This window comes from Camelus bactrianus, chromosome 29, assembly GCF_048773025.1.
Source record: "Camelus bactrianus isolate YW-2024 breed Bactrian camel chromosome 29, ASM4877302v1, whole genome shotgun sequence".
Lineage (NCBI taxonomy): Eukaryota > Metazoa > Chordata > Mammalia > Artiodactyla > Camelidae > Camelus > Camelus bactrianus.
Genome location: NC_133567.1, coordinates 17094005 through 17117619, shown reverse-complemented (window position 1 = coordinate 17117619; position 23615 = coordinate 17094005). Strand labels below are relative to the sequence as shown.

Sequence of the window (23615 nt, the reverse complement as noted above, 5' to 3'; positions counted from 1 at the left end):
GGTGTAACTTGGAGAGGAAACAATCAGCTCTTTCCTGTCTCAGCCATGGGCTTCTTCCCCTTCTGCCCACCTCCAAGCTTGACGACCACCTATTCCAGTCCTGTAAGACTTCATCCAAACCCTGTCCTCTTCCTGTTTCATCCCGGTCGCCATAATCTACTTGTAGAATGTCTTACTACTTTGTAGCTCTCTGTGTCCACTTTCTAGGATGCTTGCTCTTAAATGTATAGGGTCTGAGACTCTTAAAAGAGGTATGGAAACACTTCTCAAGGGGAAAATATATATTTTTTATACACCCAGAAGATTCACCCTCCACACCTTTTGAAAGCTCACCTATGGATGGATGCCCGAGGTATCCGTGGACCCAGTGGATAATGCCAGCCTTCAGAGAAGCTTAGCAGTAAAGAACAAGGATTAAGAGCACAGCCGACAGGCACACAAGCCTGGGTTCATACCCCGGCTCCTCAATCTGTATGACCCTGAGTAGGACACCTGACCTTGCTAGGTCTCATTTCCTCATCCGTACGGCTGTAGTGGTAACTCCATGTACCTTGCTGGGCTACCAGGAGGACTGAACATAAAACACTTCTTGGTTCATAGAATTTTAGCTATTTTGTGGTGACACAAATTATAGTAGTTGTTTGTGCATAACTCCTACCACTCCCAAGTCAAGGGAGTGTGCCAAGTTTGCACATCCCAAGGTATCTTAAAAAGTGGCTTTAAAAGTATACTGTTGAAACAAAACTCTTTTTAAAAAACTGAAGAATTTTTGCAACAGCATATTATGTGAACAGAGTTTGCAGAATCAATGCATTTGCTTCAGAGTTTTAAACTCTTCAGTTATTATCTCTTTGTTCATGTGGTCACAAAGCATTCCACTGACCACAACTAAACCAGTTCCTTCTCTTTAAAAATAATACAGATGGACGTCCTTGGGAGATGGTTTTAATATTGCCTGTCTTCCAGGGAGGAGTCTCCTCAAGGTCTCCTTTGTCCTCACGATTCCAAGATGAATTAGTTTTTCCATAATCTTCTAACTCAATTATTCCCGAGGTAAATTACTTTTTATTAGCAAATAGAAAAACAAACACCAAGTTCTCCTTTGTCACTTCAAAATGCATTTTCTCCCAGTTACACGGAAGGATTTCCAGTTCCTTCTGACACACAGCACCAAGATGCACATGGTCCAGCCATGTCTCTTCATTATTTCATAGACTTCAGTAAATTCTGCTCCTATTCTTCTCCTTTTGAGATTTATTAATACCAGCTTTTAGTCATCCGTAAACCCATCCATGCTGGCTGCAAGCATTCTTGCTACCCTGGTCTGGAGCTTTTCAATCTGTTATATGTCTTTTGGGGTGAAAGGTTCACGTCTATAATATTTCTGTTTTGTTCATGCTGATGCAATAGAATTTTATAACATACAACAAAGAACTGGAACCTTAGCAACAGCATATGTAAAATCATGTCAGGAGAAAAGGGCAAGTCCAGGACCACAGTAAGAGACCGCATCTAAGAGGCCCCATCCTCAAATCATGCATCCCATGGGAGCACTTTCCCAATTAATTGGAATAATATGTCACCAAAACTGAACCAAAGAAATCATCTTTGCTCTTTAAAACTGTGAAAATTAGACATTTTGTACAAAAAGTAACTAAAAGGCAGGGTAGTGAATTAAAGATTTGCCAGAATCATTTCAAGTCACAATTCCCAGCTTCACAGAATCTCTTCACTCTCTACCAAACAAAAACAAAATATTATTACAGCCGGACCACTGCTTCAGCCTTAATCTCATCCATCGACTCCCTGGATTTATTTAAGTTCTTACAAAAAAGCTAAGCTTCAAAGTGCAAGGTATGCACCATATTTCTCTCCTTGTAATCATGACACGGACTATCTTTACAATTGCAGTAAATCTGTAGGGCGGGAGAATGTGGTAAAGAACAGAAAATGCTTCCAAAAATTCTTCATAGTTGTCCTCTGATTGTGATTGTATTTGCCCTATTAAGAATTTTTAAATAAAAGCATGCTTTCTCTAATCACACCCTACTGACAAAAGGACTTCAGGAAAGGAGGGGGTTGTACCAATGCTGTAGTATTAAATTATCTCTGACCTTGAAATATTACCCTAGCCAATGAGGTCACAGTCATCACCACAACATTATCTGGAGGTTAAGTCTCTCAAATAAAACTTTGCATACTTGTAAAACCTATGAACATGGTGGAAAATGTTCTAATCATCCAAACCAGAATCACTTATTTCAATAATTAATAGAACTAGTTGTGAGTATGAATTTTTAAAGAGTCAACACAAAAAGACATAGATGAGTCCGGGTAATCACTTTCATAACGACTGGGGGGGGCTGTCTCCCAGACTGCGTTCGTTGTCACTAATCAGCCACTTTGAACCTGTCACTTTGCGAGGTCCTCATTTTGACGGCCCTCATGGTGTTGTGAGCAGATTTCCATGTAAATTATTTAAGAACCCTGATAAAGGCTAGTCCTGCCACCCGCACCAGAAGAGTGTACGCTCCTCCTTTCATCTCTTGATTAACGTGGGGCTGGCTTTCCAATTTGTGGGTTAACTCTACCTTTTACTAGTTCTCATTCACCCACTGATTTCCTGCCTCTTGGCCATTTCTTAGCTCATTTTCATATCTCCCAGAGGGGGAAGAGAGAAAATTAAACTCCAACCTATGGAATTTGCTCTAATGAAAGGAAAAGGAAGAGATTGGAAACCACTGGCTAAAATGAGGTTTGGGGGTTTTCCTTCTTGCTTTGGTTCCAGTTAACCTAGAATATCAAGGGTCTACTTTATTTGAAGCCATTTATCCTTCACCTTCTCCATGAGACGATTTAACCGTGACCATGGTGGGGAAGCTATTACACAAACCAGAACTTTTCATGAAGTTTCTTGAAACATAATTATATTTAAGAAAGATAAAGTCATATAAATCTCAAGACATACATTTAAAGTGCAAAACTTTGGCAAATCCCTTTAGAGCACACATCTGGTCTACCTTAAAATAATTGTTCTGCTTTGGTCAAGAAGTAAGGTGTAACTGCTTGGAATACATGAATAGGTTTCTGCTTATTTACTGCTTTCACTGTTAAAGTATATCCCAGCCCACGTCCCCAAAGGGTTAATGCTGCTGGGTGAGCTGAATGCAGGAGCATAATCCTAAACAAGTGAGGTGAAGTTCTATCAGGTCTATTACAGCGTACCAGGGATTACCGCTAGCTGTCTAATCCTGCTGAGCCTCAGGGAGGAACGTTGCATTGTATTTGAAATCCTGGCCAGGAAAGAACAGAAGGTTAAATGGGTGCCTTGCTCTGTAATCAAATACCACAGGCACGACTTATCTATTCAATGAACAACTGACGTAGAAAATCAATTAGGAACCAAACGGCTTCTTAGGAATTTCTACCCAGAAAGAGGCAAGATTTTTTTTTTCCAGAAGAGTTTATTTGATATGTTTCATAGTAGAATTACTACAAATTCTGGAACTTCAAAAATTGCTTATCTGGTTTCTAAAATATGTCTTACCCCATACTCTAGAGCTTCTGTACCAGTTTACTTGCAAAATCCAGGGATGTTTTAGGAATAACGATGCCACACACTCTAGCATAGCTGAATCCCTTACCTAAAATAGGAAAAGCCATGCAAAGCCAATCCACATAAAACACTGTCAAGTCTGAATAAAAGTTCAGAACAATAATGCAAATAGATATTATTTTTACTGAGCTGATTTTAATCATTTACCTCTTCTGAAATGCATTCCTTCAACAGTGCATCACTTGTGAAAATATTATGAGCGAGGGGGTGGGTGGGAAGAGGAGGAGGCAGCCACAGCCTGTGGGGCTCTTTGTTCCCAGCAGGAAGAGGCTCCTTTTGGTGGTCTGAAGGCTAACATCCTGGTCTCCCCACTCCCATCCCCCACCTGTCACTCTGAGTAGATGTCACAGTTCCTGCACACAGACAAACAGGCTGACCTGGCCAGTGTGCCTGACCTTGGACAGACCGCAGATCAAATCTGGTTATTAATATTGGAGAGAGTCAAAATGCAATCTTCCAGACATTGGAGAATTGAGCTAGAAATTATGCAGTAGGCACTCCCTGTCAATAAGAGGCATCAAGATGCTAATGCTTCAGGTGTTCACCTGGACCTGAGCAGGAGTTAAGATAAACTTTTTTTTCCTGTTCTGTGAATGCTGTTGAGAGAAGTTTGCTCCAGGCCGTTATATGCCCATCTTATCTGTCCTCACACTTTCAATTATTTTTGGACTCTTCACTTTATAAAGAGTTCTTATAAGGTAATCCATTTGCAGGCTAAAGCAGATGTAATTAGAAAAATACTGCCCTTTCAGAGTCATGGAAGATATTTTACAAATGGGATGAAATACTTTTAATACCCTCATTGCAGTTCAATGCGCATATAATTTTAACTGTGGGTTCTCATTCTCTGTAATTGTTATTCCTTGTAACTTTCTCTCAGAATATATCCATAATCTAGGCTAAAAGGGAGAAATATGAAAAATCATTGACATGCCTAAGCAAATACAAAATGTGCTACAGGAATAAATGCATTACTCTTTCAAACTACTACTAAAATTAAAGAAGAAATTTAATCTAATAGTCCTTCCATAATATACATAAGCATTTCCATATTCCCAGGATACAGGCCTCCTGAAAAGAGAGTTATGTGTCCTTCAATGATAATATCAACATTAATGATTTGGCCAAAATCTTTGTCACAGAAGTATCAATATTTCCTGTAAAAATATCTTTTGAAAATCATCATTAAGTTTTTATTTAAGTAGAGATTCAAAACAATGCAATTGTAGAAAATGCACTTCTTCAAATCCTGGGAAGGCTATTTGGTTTGCACTACAAATGTATTTCCTCTTCTATGAAAAAAAGGATATCTTCTCTTGATTTTTGTTGTCTGCTAGTCACCATTTTTTTTTTTCCTTTGGGGATGTATCTGGAATAATGTATCTTAATGTTTTATATATCTATAAATTTAGTGGAGGTATGGGAGAATGAACCCAGGACCTTGTGCATGCTAAGCATACACTCTACCACTGAGCTATACCCTCCCCACCAAGATACATCTTTCGCCTAATGAACTATTCATTTGAGCTGCCTGTGAAGGTATGTTCAGAGGTGTCACACCACTGGCGTGGAGACCCCATGATATGTAGCATACATGCATATCATATGTAGACCCCATGTAGAACCATGACACAGTCAACTACCTTACTTCCTCGATCTCTGGTCTTTTACATCAGTTGCTTCCTCAAGCAACACAAATCCACTAATGCTTTAATTTGTGACACTGCTAACTGGTATTGAAAGACGATGACTATAACAAGTCCTTGTATTTCTACTGGCAAAGGAAGATGATAATGTCTGCTATTGTAGAGCAAAATGCTCTAGGTCACACAAACATACAACACTGGACTATGTCTTTTACTTGAGCGCAAACCTCAAAAGGTTTATAGTACACTCACACGTGATTACAGAACATTATCCTTAAATAACCAAACGCCCAGGCTCACCCCAGGCAGGATGGGAAACTTCTATTCTGCACTGACCTGCATGCACCAACTGGACTCAAGTAACTGATCAAGCCAATCAAATCATTAGCAAAATCTTGAAATAACTGGTTTGATTTTTTTCAGCAAATAACTCAGTGATTTTATTAGTCTGTTCTTTCAGTCTGTGCAAAAGCAGATTGTTTTGCATTGCTCCTTTGTGGGACCCTGGCCTAATACCGCCAGTGGGACTCAGACACAGTTTGGCATTGGCATTTTACGGTAGCTCAGGGGTCAGCACAGAACTGATTAATTATCTGGAAGTGATCTATAGAAAAGGTACTTCTTTCTGAAACAAAGATCCAGTCTGTAACTTGCAAGTGGTTAACTATAATAACTTTTCCAGAGTTGCGTGTTCTGACAATATATAGTCTGTTGGTCATGAAATTGGGCACCATATTTTTTGGCTTCTTTTTAGCACTGGTTGTCATTGTAGCTGCCAGTACATTTGTACATATTAGATGCTTTGGGAGAAAAGAAAAGTACATGTCTTTAAAAGAAAATTAACAAATTATAGAACATACAAAACACACTTCTTTCATAAACAAGATAAAGGGATAGACATACATACCTACACACACACACACACACACACACACACTCATCCCCTTACACACCTGACGCACACATACATTGATACCCATATCTATGGCAAGAAAGAGAGAGAGACTACGCTGATATGAAGTAAAACTCAAAAAACAAACCTGAGAATCTGCCTTCCTAGAATAGCAAGAAAATGAAAAATCACAGCATCATTTCAGTGAGCTACAAACGAGTGTACAACCCAGCAGGCCTAGGGAAGCTGGCTCTCCCGAGACCTGTCAGATTCCTGCTCAGAAAACACACTCAATCTGCTGCCAGGGGATATCTTTATGTACAGGGAGGGTGGATTTCTGCATCTCTGATGAGACAAAGCGTGATTCCAAAAATTCACCGGCAAAGATATTCCTACAAAATTCAATCCAGGGGCCTGAGTGTTATTTATTTATTTATTTATTTATTTTTTAACCAACATCTGGACTCAGAAAGTGCTTTCTTGGCCTGACAGTTCACTCAAGTGCCAGACCTTCAACAAAAGAACAGCTGTTTTGTACAGAAAAGTTTTCTTTATAAGTTTGCCATTTTTCCTACCGAGATAGAATTTTTTTGGGGGGGTGGGGGGTATATCAAGTCAGGTTCTGAGAAGCAAAACAAGGAGCGAGACAGAGGGCCATGCCTTCCAGGACTTCCTTGGACAGAGTACTCAGTATCCACAGACTCTAGCAAAGTCTTAGTCTAGGAATGGGGCAGAGCAGAGGGGACAACAGAAGGCACAGTTTCTCTGTTCTGAATGTGGGAAGGACAGACGCTAACAGAGCTGAGCTCAGCACATGTGCCAGTCCTTATCTTCTCAGGAGTCTTCAGATTGATGGTGACATTCAGAACCCACTAGTGATGCTCAAATCTAACTGATGATCATGCATTTAAATAAAGAGATTCCTGGATGCACCCCTAGATGTGGTGGCCTTGGAATCAGTATGTTTTTAAAGTTCCAATGGGGAGTCTAATGGTCAGCTTAAGGCCAACTAACCTTCCATACTACACCTGCTGTACAAATCTGTCAACTGGATCCACAGCCATTTCTAGAATGCCTTTTCACAGAAAAGTCTCATGACTCCAAAAAGCTTGAAAGTGCTTTCACTCTGCCCAACACTCAGTGGTAAATAAATGCCTTCTTCTACGTGACAGTCAATATTTAGTGAAGTCAGTTCAGTTCAGCCCCGTCTAATTTTCTAAATACCTCGATCCAGGGTCTTACTCAAATTCTTCCCTTTCTTCCAAGATTAGAGGAAGAGTTTGACTTACACAAATACCTACGTACTAGTGACACAAGTAAACGTTCTGAATCGAAAACAACTACTTAATACTATCTGTTCACGGTGGTAGATAACTATTTCTTTGCCTACTGTGTGATCATGTGTTTAGTGCTTGTCTCCCCCACTAAACTGTCAGTGCCACCAGAGTGAGACCTGAGTCTGCCTTGTTTGATGCCATATCCTTATTCCCCCACACACAGGGCCAGACAGAGTGGGCTCTCAACAAATGAATTAATGAGATGATCAGTCAAATAAGTAAGGAAAGCACAGGAGATTCAGAGGCGTAGTTCAGTTATTTCTCTGTATGTGATTTATTACCCTGCTTCCTGTTTACAAGAAAAATACATAAACATACACTTGCAGATTAAACAAAACAGTGGAAAACCTGAAACCTGATATAAATGGGTAACGACATCAGCAATTTAAGACAAGAAACTTGCTAAGACTCAGGATAAAGTGAGCTCTGAGGATGACAGACATGATGATGCTTAGACCAGATCTCAAAGGCCATTGAGTTAATGCTGACTCTAATCATCACGGTAACTCAGAACCCATTTTACAGATGAAAAAACTGTGGTACCAGCCAAAAGGCAGGAGCAAAATTAATGCCAGACACAGAAGCTTTAAACGTTCACTTTTCAGCTATGTGAGCTCCCCTTGCTACCAAACATTTGCAAATTCACACTTGGCAGGCTTGAAAACTGGTATTTAAAAGAGTAACACACAGTTCCTTTTCGCGGGCAAACTTCTAAGGAAGAATGGATAGTGAATGTAAAGCACATAAAAGGAGACACAAATAGTTATTTTCTATGAGCTAAATTTACCCATTTTCAAGCTGATGAGTATAGCTACATTTCTCTTCAAAGCAAATTTCAGCTGAAGGCCGATTGGAGAGGGGAAGTTAGGAATGGCTTTTCAGGAATGACAAGTCCTAGACAGAACAGTGTAACCGAGGGCACTTACAGAAATGGAAAAGGAGAGTGTCTTAGCACTAATAAGAAAAGCAGAAGTTATCTCCCAGTATGAAAACCAACTCCAGCGGAGGAGATGAGCTGACAAGACATGAGCAGTATTTTCCACATATAAGAGCTTTCGTCTCAGAATATGTCTTCAAGGCTATTTTTGTACCTTAATTAAGATCTACAGAACTCAGCGGAGTGTTTTCTTCTCCATTTACTAATGTATTAACTAAGGCACAGAGATGCTTGCCAAAAACCACATAAAGAGTGAGAAAGTCAGTTGGACACCTCAAGACAGTGAATGCCTAGCTCTTCTTTTAAACTTTCCTTGAGTTACAGAGGGCTACGGGGAGGCGGATGTGGGTATCTCCCCTGCCTTTCCCTGAGACATCACCCCACACCCTCCCACCACACTCCACCTGCTAGATACTAATAGCAGAGGGTAACCAAAGCGATGCCCGCCATGTGAATGGTTATTAAAATTACTGATGTTCATGGACATAAGGGCCAAAATGGTCATCCCATCTTTCAGTCTCACTGTGTTTCAGACTCAAGAAAACAGCTCCAGAGAATCTTTCGGTCTGAGATAATATGGGAACTTACCATGTTTTCTTGCATAATTTTGCCTTAGAAACATTTTTTCATAGCAAAACAGAAAGAAGAAATTACTCAACAGGATGTTCTGACAGTAGAAACCTCTGACCTCGCCCTACCCCTGTTAATAGGCTTTATGACGATGAGGAAGTCCCTGGAAACTGAAAACATCAAGGTCATTTATAATTGTTTGAATAAAATAGGGTGATGCCCAAAATAGCTACAGATGGAATATCAGGACTGTTTTACCAGTCATTAATTAGAGTAGCTATTAGAAACAGGTGTATTTATGTTTTTATATCTACCAAAAGAAAAATATCCTTCTAGTTAACAAAAAAAAAAAAAGCAGCAAGTAATTTTCACTTTATCCATATCTCTACCACTCTGAAAACATAAAAAAACACGCTCACAAAGATGACATAGGTGGGGAGGAAAAAGGGAAAGAATATTAAAATTATACTGTTGTGTGCATTATTTTTCAACAATGGGACAACACCTTTACTTGTGTGAAAACAACCACTTTACCAAAGTTCTGCGAGGGGGGATTCTAATTTTTCCCCCAGACAGGAAATCTAAATATTAACTTTCTCGATGACACAAAGGAGTCAGCATTGTTCAAATGTGTTATATAGAGTACTAAGGACATCCTACAAACTTCTGGAATTCAGAAAAGCTGTTAACAGGGACAGTTCACAAGGGAGAATCAAGCACAGATCAAAAGTATTGTGTATTTTCTTCTAAAACCTGGAGAGCTCCTTGAAGACAGGAACTGCTTCATAAACCCTGTGTCTGCTTCTCTCAGCTCTGGGATCCAGCAAAGGGCAAGGAGGACAGACAACCTTCTGTGTATCACTGGAACATCTGTCTAACAAAACACGCTTCAGTCATTTTAAGTTATCAGCAGATACCAATTTTTCATTCCTACAAATATGGAGAATTCCATTCACAGATATTTTTCTAAGAGCATCATATGAACCAAAGAATGGTTTGCATTATGACTTTAAAAAGGGCTAAAAACCTACGTACTGTTATCAGTGATTTTTCTAATTTGCCATCCCTCGCTTCCACCTCCCGCAGTCTCTACATCTCTATCCATCTCTTCATCACTTCTTGTCTTCCCGTCTCGGAGAATGTCCTTCTCTCAGATCAATTATTATAGTTACCCTCTTCTGTCTACTCGCTTCTGCCATAAACAAGGCCTTCCTTTCCGGCATATTTCTCGACGTATCTTCACTGCAACAAAGTGTCGTCTTGAAGACAGTGGGTGCTGGAACCAGTCAATCTGACTGTAAAGCCTGACTCTGCTGGCACTGGTACCAGCTATGTGACCTTGGATAAATGAATTATGCTTTCATTCCCTTAGTTTCCTCATCTTCAAAATGGGTACAACAACAGTGCCTACCTAGTAAGTTTCCTGTTAGAGTCAAATGAGTTAATATAGTTAAAGAACTCAGAAGATTATCTACCATCTAGTAAGTGCTCAATAAATGTTAAAATTAATGTTCTCGCTGGACTTACTGGCTGTGGAGCAGAAGATAAATAACAAGCATTGGGAGAGTGATAAACATTTGTAATATTCTTTAAAGGAAATGGGAAAAGGAGCTGATCAGGGACAAATAGGAAATGAACGCAGTACTGAGAGACCTGTTAATTTTGTGTTGCTCACTTACATGTGGAGTCTAAAAAAAACAAAACAAAATGATACAAATTTTATTTATAAACCAAAACAGACTCATGGACATAGAAAACAAACTATAGTTACCAAAGAGGAAAGGGCATGGGAGTGATAAATTAGGAGTTTGCAATTAACAGACGCACGCTACTATATATAAAATAGATAGAAACAAGGACCTACTGGATAGCTCAGGGAATGATACTCAATTTCTTATAATATCATACAATGGAAAAGAACCTAAAATATATACATATGTATGTATGTGTATAACTGAATCCTTTTGCTGTACACTGGAAACTAACATTGTAAATCTACTACACTTCAAAAAAAATAATAAAATTTAAAAAAATTAATGATTGCCCCTGCAGGAAGTACAGTTCTAGGTATATCGCTAAGAGGGACAAAAACATATGTCCACTCAAAAACCTGTATGCAAACATTCAGAGCATCATTATTCATACGAGGCAAAAAGTGGAAACAACTCAAATGCCCATCAACTGATGAGAGGATAAATAAAATGTGGTTTATGCAAACCATAAAAATGCCATAACAGAAAAGTATGAAGTACCGATTCATACTACAACATGGATGCATCTTGAAAACATCATGCTAAGTGATAGAAGCCAGTCACAAAGGACCACATAGCACATGATTCCATTTATATGAAATGTTCAGAATAGGCAAATCTATACAGACAGAAAGCAACTTGTGGTTGCCTAGGGCAGAGACAGGGCAGGCTGGGATGACTGGGGGTGGAGAGTCGGGGGTTGCAGTAAATGGCACAAGATTTCCTTTTGGAGTGTTGAAAATGTTCTAAAATCAATTGTGGTTTTGGTTGCATAGTTCTGTGACTATTCTTTAAAAAACATTTAATTGTATGCTTTAAATAGGTGAATTTCATGATATATGAGTTATATCTCAATGAATCTATTGCAAATTAAAAAATAGCAGTAGCAAAGCAGAAGACGATGGCCTCGACCTTCAGCGCACTCCCCACACGGTAGTTTCTGTCGCATACAACTTTATTTCCTTTCTCTTCTAATTCAGAGCTGATTTCTTGAAACTTGGACTCATATTTTCCTATATAATTTCATGCTCAATTACTGAGAGTGCTGTCTTATTCCATCATTTTCCCACTACAGACATCTGACAGTTGATCAATTTAAGAAGATACTTGTTCTGATGACCGAATTCCCTGAATTTCAAGGATACTTTTGAGCCTAAGCATCTTGTTGTAATCTGTGGTGACTTTGAAGACAAGAAAAGAAGAGAGTACTATTTAGGTAGATATTAATGTGGGAAAACCTCTGCTTTTAAAGGTAACTTTTGAAAAGACTTAGTGCTCAAGTCTTTGTAAAAAGATATGTGCTCCTATGGAGGGACATGGACCTGCCTTTTCGTAGGGGAAAAGCAGCTACATGTTCTCCCACAATTAGTGAGGCCATTTACTTTTTGGAGCACCTATCACTTTTACCAAACCATATCCTGTTCCCTGAACCTTTGATTAGTCATGTGTACATACAGAACTGATTTCAGGGCCTGTGGACGAGTCTTGCACAACATCATCAAAGGTTTATTATCTCCAGGGACTCAGAACACTTACAATGTGCAGGAAGAGATTTCTGCGATCTACTTTAAAACAAAATTAGTGGGCATTAATGATTAACTCATAATCTTCATCAATTTTTTAAAGTAAGTCTGCCTATACTGTGTTCTCCTCTCTCTCTCTCTCTCACACACACACACACACACACACAAACCACACGTGCATGCAATTTGTCCCAGGGTTAAAGCAAAAGAGGTGTAAGTTGTCTCCCTGGATACGTACTGAAAACATCATGGGAGTACTGGCATTTTGCCTTTTTAATCACCAAACACATGAGACCTGAGTATAGCCACATCCTTCTATACTCACTGATAAAGAATTAAATGGCTCGCTTTTTGGAAAAGTGTTAACAGTCTTTAAAAAAATTAATTCTCAATGTACTTCTGTATCAATGGTTTTCCAGTAAGTTATGAAACCATGATATTTAAAGAGGTAACTACAGCTGTACAGGAAGGAATGAAATGAATCAGTACCTGCTCCAGGAACTTATAAGTATATATTCTACCTGAGAGTCTATTTCAAAACATACATCTAAGTAAATGTTGACAAAATTAAGCCATTTGGAAGAGATTTATGCATTTATGACTTAAAGATGGTAATTCTATTGCTGTGTTAAAAATGAATGCTCTAAAAACTAAGTAATTCTTCATAAAGCCCATCTTAGTTTTTCTAATATTTAAGGAATTAAGAGAGCCAAAGACTGTATTTCTCTTTAAAAAAAGTCATTTATGAATTCCCCTATGATCTATTTTTAAGGAATTTGGTTATGAGCCTGGGGAGTATCTTCTCAGGAAAGACTCATCATGGAAAAACTTGGTACAATTCTTCCATCCAAATGTGTTTTTTTAATTACTTAATTTGCTAATAAAAACTGTAATAAACCAAAACAAATAAAATAAACCAGAACTTGCTTTTAGCCAAATGATTTCTCAAAAGACTTGGAGGGGCCTCTGCTTAAAAAGTCGTGATAGCATTGCATGATAATTAGGAGAGAGTCTTCTCCCTTCTAAAGTATTGTGTAATGTAAATTCACCAAATCAAATAAATTCTGAGAAGTATATTCTGCCATTTACATAATTCCCCTCTTAGCATGTTAATCTTATTTCAGAAAAACAGCAGTCTTACTTGGTGTCAGTTTGGGAATCCTGGCCCCTCCTCCCATCATGTCTGCTGTCTCCTACCCTGTGACTCAACGGTAAGTACTGAACGTATGTTGGGTTTAAAGGAGATACCTTGTGAACTGACACTCTTCCAGAGGTGATGGAAATTAGATGTGCTACCTGATTTCCCACAACTGAGTAATGAATGACTTTAGGCCCTAAGGACATATGCTAGTGTTATTTTCAGGCCTGCCAAATAAATACTTAGAAATATTTAAAGTCTTTGAAAGAGATGGCACATTAATTAATTCTCCAAATGTCCCTGCATACTATACACACTCCAGCGATTGGTATTAGGAGCTGTCACTTTAAAACTAAGACTATTCTTACTTTCCATTAAAAGAATACTTCATTAACAAACGCAGTCAACTGTGGCAGTGTCTATGACTGAGAATTTTTTTGCAGGGTTGGCAGCCAGATTCAGGAAGGCAAGATTTCCTCAAGCATCTTTGAGTTAAGTCAATATATTTAAATAGTTCTAAAAAGATTTAGGCCATTTCTTTGGCATCATTAGCAAAATTTCGAGGAGAGAGGGGAAGGGAGTCCATTAGAACCTTCGGTGGAAAGAAAATTCCTGGAGTCTTGGGACTAAAATGGATCAAAGTAAGAAATCAAAGTAAAAAAAAATAATAGTAATAATAATAATTCAAAACAATATTGTTTCTCAAAATTCTAGTTAATTATCAAAGGAATAGGACTTCCTCCAATAGTTAGAAGGATGTCAGGAAAACAAAAGAGGAGATTCAGGCTCTGAGCAGAGCGCAGCCAATGGTTACTTGGATCTGTGTAGTAAGTTAAATGCTTAGGGAGGCATATTCCTTTTTCCAGGTCAGCAGGGTACCATTTAGTACATTACTGCAGAAATACCCTGGTGACCCGAATGAATTAATGCAGCTTCCAAAGGTGCTTAACTTGCAAGGACTGAGAGCTCAGGCACTAGAAGTGATAAATATTCTATTAGTCCTTTCTATTTAATAAACCAAACACCCACTGATGCCAGTAAAAGGAAGTTTCCTTAAAGTGAAAGAATTCTGTTGTGACACAGGAAATAGGCAACAATGTTAACCATGAGCCTCTCCTTCCCGCTTGGAGACGACCCAACAGGTGTAAGTACATCATTTCCAGTTGACTGCATCCGTACGCGCAAAGCCTACTGGCCGGCTCTTAATACATCGCGTCTGCAATCTCTTGAAGGGAATTTGTAACTTGAAGGAGTCAAAGTGGGCTCCAAAATAATTAAGCCCTAGACAAAATTGTATATTTGCCTCTGAAGCTCCCAGCCTTTCTCTTCCTTTCCCATTCCTTGCTCTTCCCACCCTCAAGTACAAAATGTTTTCCTCAGCAAAGCCTCATACTGTAGGCGAGGGTTAGGGTTGAGAAGAAGCCAAAGTGAAAACTCTGCTCTTACAATCTGTGAAGACTTGAACAAGGAGTTGTGCTCTGAGTCTCAGTTTCCTCATATGTCAAAATGAGGATCACAATGTAGAACAACTGGGAAAAGTAAATGAGATAATGCACATAAAACATTTAACTTATTATGACTGTTGTCAGTATGTTCTTGCTTCAAAAATTAGTGCCATTATATATCCAGAGGGACCTCTAATTTGAAAAGATACCTGTACCCCAATGTTCATAGCAGCACTATATACAATAGCCAAGACATGGAAGCAAACTAAATGTCCAACAACAGATGACTGGATAAGGAAGTTGTGGTATATTTATGCAATGGAATACTATTCAGCCATAAAAAAGAATAAAATAATGCCATTTGCAGTAACACATGCTGGAGATTGTCATTCTAAGTGAAGTAAGTCAGAAAGCAAAAGAAAAATACCATATCATATCACTCATATGTGGAATCTAAAGAAAGAAAAAAGAAGACACTAAAGAACTCATCTATGAAATAGAAACAGACTTGCAGACATAGTAAACAATCATATGGTTACCAGGGGAAGGGGTGGGAAGGGATAAATTGTGAGTTCAAGATTTATAAATATTAACTACTATATACAAAAACAGATGAAAAATAAATCTATTCTGTATAGTACAGGGAACTATACTCAATGTCTTGTAATAACCTTTAATGAAAAAGAATATGAAAACAAATGTGTCTGTGTCTGTCTGTGTGCATGTGTATATATATATATATATATATATACACACGATTGGGACATTGTGCTATATACCAGAAATTAACACACTATAACTGACTATACTTCAATTTAAAAAAAAAAGGTAGTGCCATGTTAAGAGGTGATCAATGGAGAAGTCAATTATCAATGTGGTTTCACTGATGATGGAATATCTGGCATCAGAAGAAGGAGTATTTTGATCAGATAGCTCATAAAGCATATACAGATAGTCATTTGCCAACTCTTTCTATAAATAAGATACTTCTGGACACAGGACACGTAATCATGGACTGAAAATCAATATTTTAAAACTTTTAAAGCTTTCCTCCCAAACTGTAATTAAGCAATACAGTTGGACCTATCAATAACTCAATCTTTCCACCCTCAACCCTGCGTTTTATCAGCAGATATCCAAGGACAAAGAATTCTTCAACCCTAACTTTCCTCTACCCTACTCCTTAAAAATTGATTAATCAGAAAATATAACCTTAACATTTACTCCTTAAGCAACAAGGAGAGAGCAACGTGTATTCTGTACTTGCTAATATTTCCAATAAAAGAAAGGCTTTAGGAAAACCTGCATCAATAAAATATCTCAATTCACATCTATATACACATATTTCATATATGTAACTATTATATTCAAAGCTGCAAAAGTATTTTCTCCTTAAAGATAAAAAATCTAGAATATTAATAAAATATTATAAAACCAAGTGAAATGAACTGTTGCCAGATATAGTTGTTATCATCTGTGATAGTAACAAACAGGTCATTACAATAATCTACATTTAAGCAGAATTCTCATTGACAGTACTGTAGACTGAACTTGGAAAGATTCTCTAAGACTAAAGTAGCATCCTGGTTCAATGAGGGAACTGACTGAGGTTGTAATCTGACACACTCTGCATTCTTTGGTGAGTGGTTTTCTTCTTCATTGTCTAGGCAGTACATCGGCAGTGCTATCCTTGTGTTTAAAGAACAATATCAATGTTCCAAGCTCTATCTGGCTCTGAAATTCCCACCATAGCCCTTGTCTGAAGCTGACAGATAGAGTCTTACAAAGCAGGAGAGCAACAAGAGTCAGCCAGGACACAAATGTTCTGCATCTACTGATGACCCAGGAAAGCAGTCACACTCAGTCTTCTGACCAACCATTGTTGAAAAAGAGCATGGAAGCTTTTGAGGGCTGGTATATGGATTCAGCCCTTATTCTGATTAATGTCCCTGCCACATTGGAAGAACAGAGTGAGACAGGAAGCATCACCTTAGAGAAGATGGTGTGTGTCCTTCCCACGTTAATGGGACACAACCTCCATTATCAGAGACTTTTCTGTTTTTTGTGGGTTTTAGAGGGAGTAGAGTGGTAATTAAGTTTGCTTGTCTATTATTTTTAATTTAACCGAGATATTGGGGACTGAACCTATGACCTCATGCACGCTAAGCATGTGCTCTACCACTGAGCTATACCCTCCCCCCAACAGAGACACTGGGCACAAGTAAGTTTTAAAACTGGGCACAAAGTAAGTGCTCAATGAATGTGTCTGTGCTTATTAGAAGTAAAACTTGGGATGCCATTCAGGGTATTCTGCAAACATCACCACACTCCTCCTAGGCTATGGAGCCTGTGAAGACATTTCCAAATGGGTTTTGGGGGGCGGGGACTCCTCTGCTGTTCTTCTTTTGGATAAATCATATCATCGTAGGCTCTCCTAAAATACACTGATAATTTGAGGGGGGAAAAAAAGTGCCTCTGAAGGCTTGAATTATCTGAATAATGAACAAATCTCCACGTCTAATTGAACTCAGCCTGAGCATAAGCAAACTCGAGGAAGCCTTTCCAGGAGAACTCAGGCAGGCCAGATGTTCTGGAAGCAAAACCGAGGTCATCCTGCACACGCCTGCTCCTCCCCGCTCCACCCTGGGCCAAGACCCTTTCAGCAGCACGAGGCCTGCTGCACACATGACTCGGGCGGCCCCACCGTGTGGCATCGCAGCACTATGTGGGCATCTCAGCGATTTTAAACATGCTCGCAGACAGAGACGGTGACACGGACGCCAGAGAAACATGCTGGGAGAGCAGGTTAATTACGAGGCAACACCTTGGTCTGCATCACCTACGTGACCTCAGGGCAGACAACACACATGGGATTTCCTACTTTTGGTGAAGCCAGACCGACACCTCACATGAGACAGAATGAGCCCAAATTATACAAAAACGGTAACATGTAACAGTGATAACTCCCAAAGTACCAGTTGACATGGTCCTGAAATGAATGATGGTACCAGAGTTTTTACTGCTTTTCTGAGCAACCCTGAGGTGGAGGGTTGGGTGTGATGTGGGGTGTCTATGCATGTGTGTTTGGAAGGAGGGAGATGAAGGAATCTCCTCGGGTGGGCTCCCCATCACATCTCCATCCCTGCGGTACCCACTGTCCCCCCTCATACATCTGAATTTCATCCACATTAAACAGTTCCTTTGAAACCAAGTGCATCCTGGGAAAGACTTGGAAGTCATTTACACCTTTGGATGCACTACTCCGCTTTTATGAAAAGGTTTCTTTCCCCTTAATTAAAGGAATGCTACTTCTCTTGGGAGAATTAGATGGCTAACCAACATTGAGTATTTCCATGAAAAGAAGATCTGGGTGGGAGGAATCAGGGAGAATTTCAGCAAAGGAGAGGAGAGTGCGATAGCATGTGTCTGATGGGTGGGGACAGGCAGCACTGGGAAGGAAAAGACATGCTGAAAAGAAAACAGGAAGAAGGTTCCAGTAACATACTTTGCTTTCTTTAAATTTTGTCTGGGTTTGTTAACAATTTCACACACTAAAAATCATTTTCTCTCTCCTGACATGGATGGAGTATGTTGCTAATGTCTGGTCTAAAGGAATCCTTCTAAGGATTGGTATCTATCAATACCTATATATCATGCATTGGGATAGACAGAAAGTTTTGGTCGTTTCTTTTTCCTAGTGGAATACAAAGAGGGTTCTCAGCTCATAATATATTTCTTGCCCTGTGAACGCAGTAAGAATGCCCATATTTGTGCTGGACTAAGCCGTGTTCTAACACGTGGCTGTGCTTCAGCAAATGTCAAGCTTAAAAACAGAAGTAGACGTGGTAGAGAGGGCTGGCCAATTACATTGTGATCTGAAAACACCAGTGATTTATTAGTTGCTGTTAGCTAACCAGCTGATCTCTATTTGATCTGTGTATTTATTAGTTATAAGTATTATGCAAGCACGCATTGTTCTACTACAGAAACTGTTTTTTCCACCTCTGCCTTGTCTCTTTATAGGAGAATACAATAGAGTAATTTGCATTGTGATTACTTTTTAAAAAATAAATCCTGCAACCAGAACTGAATTTCACACTGCGTTTCAACCTCGAAAGGAACAGAACTCTGAAATGAATACACAAAGTGCAAAAATTTCCATATTCAGGTTAATGTTTAGCAACAGAAAAGAATAACTTTTGTTTATCTCTGAGAACAGCTTCCTTCATCTAAACAAATGACCAGAATAAGATTAAGAAAAACCTGTTTTGGTTTCTTAGATACACACACATATTCCAATTTCCTTTTGCACAATGACTTTTATGCAAATGTGTACCACACAATCTCCTGACCTCTTTTGCCATCACACAGAGACAATGACAGTTCAATAATTGAAATGGTACATATCTGGTATATTTGATTTTAAATTGCAAAGTTGGACTCAGGCCTATTGAAATGAAAATGCTTGTGATTCTCTGTTAATTCCAAACTGATCGGGTTATTATTTCCTACTAGTAAAAAAAATAAATAAAAATGGCAGAAAGGGCAGGTAAAGCTAATTATTCTATTTTTTTTTTTTATTTCCTTGCCACATTCTTTTCCCAATGTGGCCTCTTGTATCCTCTACCATGACCCTCCCCCCCACCTTGATTTTAGTTCTTAACCCGGATTCTTTCATCCATAACACGGATAATGAGAAAACTCCAAAAATGTTCCTTGGGGGAACGTTACACTAAAATTTACCTAGGACTAAATCCCACATGTCTTCCTTTGCTCACCATGGAGACAAGAGATTCATTCACTGCCCTCAGCCAATTTGAAATCCAAATACGAAAACAGCATTATGGAATTCAGACAGACTATTCTCCTTCACAACTAGCAGATGCAGGAAGAAAAAAAAAAAAAGCTAGTATAATTAAGCTTCTGACTTTGAATCAGCAAACCTGTGAGACCTCACTTAAAAATATATATAATTTTATAAAAGCAGGTGAAGCACAGGTGTGGCAAGTGACTTTGCACGCCCTGCACAGGCTTGGTGGTCGACTAGTCAGCTGGCCAGAAAAGTCTTGGCCATGCTCAGCCAAGAACGGGGTAAACTGTGCATCTGAGCCATTGCCAAAGTCATCTTTGTTCTTCCTCAGTTTGAATGTGTCATGCTAAGTGGATTTCATATCTTTTTCAGAAAAAGACTGGGATCGCTTAAGGGGTAGACCAAATGGCAATGCATTTGTTTTAAAAATGAGGGTTAGGAGTAAAGAAGTTTCTTTAGTACATTTCTCAGTTTATGCATTAGGGCCATTATTCATCCTACAAATATTTATTGAGGACTCATTATGTGAATATCAATTGACAAAAATTTGTAGAGGATGTGAAGGCATGAAATTAGAAAAACGTAATCAAATCTAATAAAGTGGTGAGCTGAGAAACACTGTTTCAGCATTTTATTTATACAGTAACAGACACACACACACACACACTCTACCCGGCAACCCTGACTGCAGCCATCTGTGCATTCAGTATTTACTAACCTCAATTGAAATATACTTTCCTACATTAAAGGTGAAGATTAAGGGTGATCTGCAATGTCATTTTATTGTTTGAATTTCCAAGCCGAGTTTTGCTTCGTCATTCAAATTTCTGGAGGAAAAATCAAAATTTAATAGTGCTGAGTGCTTTGGAGAAGTTTGCTTGAAGAAGTGAGAAAGTTTCTCTCGACAATAACAAAATTCCTTTTGAAAATATTCTAAGAGGAACAATACTGCCAAAAAACGAATACAGCTTTGTTTGTTTTTGCAGTCATCGCCAGCCATGGACATAAAGGTATTCGTTTTTTTTTTTTTTTTTTTTCAGTCCATATGGAAAGATCATCAACACATTCTGCCTCTGGGTTCTTTGCCAAAATACCATTACCCACAAGCCTTCTACCTTCAACATGAAAGGAAAGGTGTTGTTCTGGTCGAATAAAGAAATAATTTTTACTGGCCTACATCTAATGTTAAAGCTGCCTAAATCCTGCCAAATACATTAAAACAACATCTGTAAAACAGATTTTCATTAAATTGATCAGTTTAAAAGTTAAGCAGCTAGGCAGATGATGCTTTTAAGCTAACCCTTAACCTTTAACCTTTAACCTCCTGAAGCTGGAATAAGGACACACACTTTCTGGAGGTCATACTGCTTCAGGGTGACAATGCGAGAGGTAAAGCGGTCTATTCAAATTGCCCTGACACATCACCACATCTGTAGTATTCTGAATCAATACATTGTCAATGAGAAGGGCTGTTTTCTCCCAGCTCTGTGTTTGTCTTTTCACTGCTACTTGTCACTATCCCTTCAAGTCGGAATAATTCACGACACAAAAGGATGTAAATTAAACTCCTAATGAAAATGAATTTTATATAGGAGATTATTGTCTAGTCATTAACTCAGAAACTATTTTAAGTCAAGTTGTAATATTTTAGCCATATTACAAGCCATCACTTTTTTTTTCCCAGGCCTAGGCCAATTTGTTAGGGTCTCATTTAAAAGCAATTAATGTTACTTATGAAGCAATTTTATTTTGCCAACACCAGCCGACCAAGCTTGCTAATATCCTCATTACTGTCCTTGAAAATCCTCTAGATCTGACTCATACAGTGTCTGTAAATCAGTTCACAAGCAGGATTCTCAGCTCACTGCTACTCTGAAGTAATTTTTCTAGTTACTGCCAGAAATAATATAAGCTCCTTGAAGGATCATGCAAAATATTATTGTTCAATTGCCCAATACAATTTCAATAGCTCAAATATCTATCTCTTCAATCTTCATTGAATTCAAGGTAAGTTTGCTCAAAGTGTGTTTTTGTTTGCTGACCAGTTTTAGATACTACATCACAAGGCCACTTGGGTATTTAAGAGATAATCAAATAAAGCAGCTGAGGGAAAGTAAACTGGAGTATAACGTAACATTTTTAAGGTAAGAGTACATAAAACCTTTGGTTCTGGGATCTAAGGCTCTCTCTGCTTTTAGGCCCTTTTTGTAAGTTTTATCTCATTTGGTTGTTACACATTCATAGATAATAGCCAGCTCTCTCTGAAAAGGAACTTCCAGGGTAACCCTGGCATCAAGCAAACTGCTCTGCAGACAGCGAGCATGCAAACAGTCCATACTCACGGAAGGGATGGAGAAACTGAATACCCACATATACACGTGTAAATAATCATCAATTAGATTAAATAACCTTTCCTGAGAAAATAAACAGTAACACTCTACCTTTTTTTAGCCTCTCACACGAGATTAATAAAACAGAAAAATTGGTACATTTATATCTTCTATTCACAACATGTTAATTTAAAGTGTTGGAGGAGCTTCGTGAATATAAACACAGTTCATGAATATTCCATATAGCTCCCAGGGTCAAGATCTATTATTTATACAAACTGAATGTTTATTTTTTTTTTCTCCTAGGTATTCTGAAAGTTTTAATAGGTCAGGTATCAACAGAAGAAAAGTTGACAATTGAATGGCTGTCTACTGTTGCCGTAAAAGCTATGAATTGTAAGACAATTAATCCGTTATATTATATTTTCAATACCATCAGCTTAGATGCTTTCCATCTTGTGTTAGGGCCTGTACTCCCCTCAAACTGTGTAACCAAAATCTAATGCTTTCATTATTGATCCCCGGGAGCACCGACATCCCAGGGACCACGCTAACAAATTCTCACACCGTGTCTTCGGGTTTTCACGCTCGGTACATCAATCCAGCATCCGAACTTCAAGTAACAGCACAAACAAACAGTGTCAGGCCAACTCAAATGGACTCCTGCACCTGCTCTAGACAGCCACGATCTGCTCTTTTTTGTTGTCTGTTTACAGTTTTGAGAAGAGCATTCGAAGCACCATAGGTATTATAATCGCTGGTTGACTTCTGATAGTAGAGTTATCTCTGATTTCTAGGATAAATCAATAAATAACACTTGCAAAATGGATTTTGTAATCATATTTAGAGCTTGTTACAATGACTAATGGTTTGCAATACTTTCTGAATTTTAATATCCTCTAGACAAAAGAAGTTTTTAATAAGTTACCAAGTTATTCATCATAGAAATGAATCTGTTCCATTTGTACATGAACCAAGACAATCAAGCCAATCCAGTAAACAAACTGCAGAAAATAAGTTTACCAGTAATCAGGGTTTAGGAAAAGTCAAGACAAGGTATGTAACAAACAATGTTCATCACTTGTCCTGTGTTCATTCCATCTGCCTTGGGGTTTTTTTCCCCCACAATATTAAAAGTGTGTTTACTATTTAATGAACATTTTTACCTGTGCCACACCAATTAGGGGAGATAAAAATATTACTAGCTGGGAAATGTCATGCAAAATACCGAAAGAATTAAGACTTTCAAGTGATGCTAAGGATGAGTGTGTTTACTCCATACCACCAGGAACTTACAGGAAAAAAACCACACACACACACACACACACACACACACAGTGTTTAGATCATCCTTATTTGTCACCGAACAAAAGATGATGCCTTACGAGGTAGCACTGTTTTTGTCCTCTGCTCCCTGAAACCGTTAATACTTAGCCAAGAGTGATGCTATGTTGTTGTTTGTTGTTTTTAATCAATAAAAGAGGTTTAAAAGTATTATTTCATATATGGAAACACTCAGAAAAGTGATTCTATTTCAGGGCAACCAGTAAAGCGATCAATCCCACTGAGATAGGTGTACAAGGGACATATGGCAAATCTTTTCAATAAATTCTCCAATTC

At 38.5% G+C, this 23615-nt stretch overlaps 1 protein-coding gene across 3 annotated transcripts in view; it reads right to left on the bottom strand.

Moving 5' to 3' along the window:
- ZFHX4 (zinc finger homeobox 4) overlaps positions 1-23615 on the bottom strand; it is a 179376-nt gene that overhangs the window by 126020 nt on the left and 29741 nt on the right. The gene's annotated exons all lie outside the window — the stretch shown is intronic.